Consider the following 4,508-nt stretch of genomic DNA (forward strand, 5'->3'; position numbering starts at 1 on the left):
GGATCTACGCGTTTCCTTTTGTTGCTTCACAAACATCTGCAATCCTATTTTTTTATTTTTATTTTTTAAATTACCACTTCACTTAAAGCGGCGTTCCACCCTAAAGTGGAACCTCCGCTTATCTTTGTTTTTGACAGGTACCCTTCCCCACTTCTGGGAGACAGTACCGCAGGGCCCTCCCTCAGAAGTTCGGCCCCCCTCCTCCTTCCTCCGCTGCCAAGCTAGTTAGAAAGCGCAGCATGCTTTGCGCGTGCGCAGTAGGGAACCGGCTGTGAAGCTGAAAGGCTTCACTGCCGGTTTCCCTCACCAGGAATGGCGGCGGGAGCACCTGAGAAGCCGATCTGAAAATCAGCTGGGGTGCCGACATCGCTGGATCCCTGAACAGGTAAGTGTCCTGATAAATGTCAGCAGCTACAGTATTTGTAGCTGCTGAGTGTGCTGACTTTTTGTGGTGAGGTGGAACCCCTCTAATTTTTGTTCCCACAAATAGAGCTTTCTTTTGGTGGTATCTGATCACCACTGGGGTTTTTATTTTTTATTATATACAGTTGTGCTCATAAGTTTACATACCCTGGCAAAATTTACGATTTCTTGGCCATTTTTCAGAGAAAAAGAATGATAACACAAAAACTTTTCTTTCACTCATGGTTAGTGTTTGGCTGAAGCCATTTATTATCAATCAACTGTGTTTACTCTTTTTAAATCATAATGGCAACAGAAACTACCCAAATGACCCTGATCAAAAGTTTACATACCCCAGTTCCATACATACGATTGCCCCCTTTAACATCAATGACAGCTTGAAGTCTTTTGTGGTATTTGTGGATGAGGCTCTTTATCTTCTCAGATGGTAAAGCTGCCCATTCCTCTTGGCAAAAAGCCTCCAGTTCCTGTTAATTCTTGGGCTGTCTTGCATGAACGGCCCGTTTGAGATCTCCCCAGAGTGGCTCAATGATATTGAGGTCAGGAGACTGAGATGGCCACTCCAGAACCTTCACTTTATTCTGCTGTAGCAAATGACAGGTTGACTTGGCCTTGTGTTTTGGATCATTTTCATGTTGGAATGTCCAAGTACGTCCCATGAGCAGCTTCCTGGCTGATGATTGCAAATGTTCCTCCAGTATTTTTTGATAACATACTGCATTCTTCTTGCCAACAATTTTGACCAAATTTCCTGTGCCTTTGTAGCTCACACATCCTCAAAACATCAGCGATCCACCTCCTGGTTTACCTTTTATCATAGACCTTGTTGACTCCTCTCCAAATGTAGTGTTTATGGTTGTGGCCAAAAAGCTCAATTTTGATCTCATCACTCCAAATGACTTTGTGCCAGAAGGTTTGAGGCTTGTCTCTGTGATGTTTGGTGTATTGTAAGCGGGATACTTTGTGGCATTTGCGTAGTAATGGCTTTCTTCTGATGACTCGACCATGCAGCCCATTTTTCTTCAAGTGCCTCCTTATTGTGCATCTTGAAACAACCACACCACATGTTTTCAGAGAGTCCCGTATTTCATCTGAAGTTATTTGTGGGTTTTTCTTTGCATCCTGAACAATTTTCCTGGCAGTTGTGGCTGAAATTTTAGTTGGTCTACCTGACCGTGGTTTGGTTTCAACAGAACCCCTCATTTTCCACTTCTTGATTAGAGTTTGTACACTGCTGATTGGCATTTTCAATTCCTTGGATATCTTTTTATATCTCTTTCCTGTTTTAAACAGTTCAACTATTTTTTCCCACAGATCCTTTGACAATTCTTTTGCTTTCCCCATGACTTAGAATCCAGAAACGTCAGTGCAGCACTGGATGGAAGATGCAAGGGTCTGTCAGGAGTCCAGAAACTCATTGACCTTTTATACACACACACTAATTACAAGCAAACAGATCACAGGTGAGGATGGTTACCTTTAACAGCCATTCAAACCCCTTTGTGTCAACTTGTGTGCATGTTATCAGGGCAAAATTCACCAGGGTATGTAAACTTTTGATCGGGGTCATTTGGGTAGTTTCTGTTGTCATTATGATTTAAAAAGAGTAAACACAGTTGACTGATAATAAATGGCTTCAGCCAAACACTAACCATGAGTGAAAGAAAAGTTTTTGTGTTATCATTCATAGTCTCTGAAAAAATGGCCAAGAAATCATAAATTCTGCCAGGGTGTGTAAACTTATGAGCACAACTGTAAATGGAAAAAGCCTGAAAATTATGAAAAAAAAAACCCTTTCTACTTATTCTGTTATGAAACATAAAATCTAATTCTTCATAAATGTAGGTCAAAATATATCTATTTAATCAATCTAGTTTTATTGCTCTCTCTCCTAAACAGGGACCTTCAATATCACTGGATATTTTTCATTGAGATCCAGTGGCGGCCGGTGTTAATTTTCTTTTGGGGGGGGGACAAACCGTAACAACCCCCCCCCCATCGGTCGGTTCGTCAGCGGGCGGGACTGGTGCACTTACCCCATCTCTTCTCCGGGGCTCTCGGCGGCAGCTCTCCCGTTCTCCTGCTCTCCGCGGGCGACGGCCCTGGCTTCCGTTTCCTCCCCGCTTCTCTGCGGCCAAACGGGAGTCTTCTCTTTTTCGGCCAATCATTAAACGGGTCTCACACCCGCTTCTGATTGGCCGGATTGAGGATCAGTGTTATTCATTCGCTGTTGTAACACCTGGGTGGGCTCATAGCGCAATGCTCTGACGCCACAAGCCCACATATCTTGAAGCCTATTAGCGCCTATGGCTCTAATCAGGTGCTTAAAAAAAGAACACCCCCTGCCGCTGTCCTGAAAGGGGCCTGCTGCATGAATAGGTGGTGGAAACGGTGAGATTCATGCTATGCATGAATGTATCCATTAGTCATATAGGGGGTGGCGCGGAGAGAGGGGGTGGCGCCCGAGCACCCCTAATGGATGGGCCGCCGCTGTTGAGATCTATCTATCTATCTATCTATCTATCTATCTATCTATCTATCTCATTTTCTCTTTCTCTCCCATAAATGGAGGTTTTTACATTCCACCTGCCATCCTCTCCTGAAGTGAAATGCAATTATTTGACCAATCCGATCACAGCGTGCCGCGAGTTGCAGCCACTTGTACAGATCTGCGGGGAGCCGGCCTGCGTGCTAACTATTTAAATAGAATTCTATTCTCTTCCTGTTAATACATTAGTGTTTGTGCCGGTACTTTGGGCGCCTGGTGTCGATGTTTAGAAAACCCAGCGAGAGATTCGCATTTATGGAAGTGCTGACGCTCTGCGAGATTTCAATCTGCTTTCTGCATTTATTGGTCGTCTGCTGCTTGTTGGCAAACATTTAGCACCAGCTGTATATCCTGACAGAATGTTTATACAGTAAGATTCCAGCCTGGAACGTGTGGGGGGAGGGGGGGATATTGTCACATTTTAACATTTTGGATTGGAGATATTTTGTGTTGTCTCAAGGGATTTGTGAACGCCGGGGGACATTAAGTCAACTTTTCAAAGAATAATTGGGCTTTGTCTTCTTCTGGAGCCTAAAGATACTCACATACTTGTTTATATGTTACATTTATATACTTCTGGGAACCTCCCAATGTCATCACTGATGGGATTGGGCTCCATTCCTCAAAACCCCAGAGCAGCCCACCATAGCCTAAAAGCCTTGTTTTCCTTGCAGCCTGTGTTCTTTATTTCTGTCCTGAGGTCTCTGGATGGAAGATTCTCCCAGTGTAAAGGCACTGGTGTGATCCCTAAATGGGTGCTATCCTGGGCAATCTAAGTAGTGGAGCACACACTGATCAGCCATAACATTCTGACTACTGACAGGTAAAGTGAATATCTCATTACAATGGCATCTGAAAGTGGATAGGATTAGGCAGCAAGTGAACATGTTGACCCTGAAGTTGATGCATTGAAAGCAGAAAAAATGGGCAAGCATAAGGATTTGATCAATTTTGACAAGGACCAAATTGGAATGTCTAGACGAAGGCTCATTGATAGAGATGGGGAGGGAAGGCTCATTAATGGAGGTGCGGGGGTGGGGCACATTGATGGAGGTGGGGAGGGACAGCTCATTGATGAAGGTTTGAGGAAGACTCATTGATGGAGTTGGGGAGGGAAGGTATATTGATGGAGGTGGGGAGGGAAAGCTCGTTGATGGAGGTGGGGGGGAGAATCATTGGTGGAGGTGGGGGGGGGGCTCATTGATGGAGGTGGGGGAGGGAAGGCTCATTGATGGAGGTGGGGAGGGAAGGCTCATTGATGGAGGTGGGGAGGGAAGGCTCATTGATGGAGGTAGGGGAGTGAAGGCTTATTGATTAAGGTGGGGAGGGAAGGCTCATTGATGAAAATGGGGGAGGCTCATTGATGGAGATGGTGGGGAGGAAGGCTCATTGATGGAGGTGGGGAGAGAAAGCTCATTGATGGAGGTGGGTGGAGGGAAGGCTCAATGATGGAGGTGGAAAGGGAAGGATCATTGATGGAGGTGGAGAGGGAAGGCTCTTTGATGGAGGTGGGGAGGGAAGGCTCTTTGATGGAGGT

The sequence above is a fragment of the Aquarana catesbeiana genome, linkage group LG06, assembly GCF_042186555.1.
Source record: "Aquarana catesbeiana isolate 2022-GZ linkage group LG06, ASM4218655v1, whole genome shotgun sequence".
NCBI classification, from domain to species: Eukaryota; Metazoa; Chordata; class Amphibia; order Anura; family Ranidae; genus Aquarana; species Aquarana catesbeiana.